We start from the raw sequence: 269 nt of genomic DNA, 5'->3' as shown, positions 1-269 counted from the left end.
GGTGTGCAGCTTCAAATATATTTCTCTCTTTGCATGCTGCAGATAGCTAAGCACTTCCTTTTTCATCACACTGTGTGGCTTAGTCTTTGGACACTAAAAAGAGGTTGCAATGCAGTTTCTACACAGGAAGGAGAACCATCCAGAGGAGCAGAAGGAAAGTGGGAGAAAGAACAAACCCCAGAAAGAGATATTTTCCCTCTTTCTCTTTCAGTTGAGAAGAAGATGGCTGGGTGAGAGTGGCTTGCCATTATAGCTGTCTCTGGAGCCTT

This window comes from Anolis sagrei, chromosome 5 (genome assembly GCF_037176765.1).
Source record: "Anolis sagrei isolate rAnoSag1 chromosome 5, rAnoSag1.mat, whole genome shotgun sequence".
Taxonomy (NCBI): Eukaryota; Metazoa; Chordata; class Lepidosauria; order Squamata; family Dactyloidae; genus Anolis; species Anolis sagrei.
Note: the sequence above shows the minus strand (reverse complement) of the source record.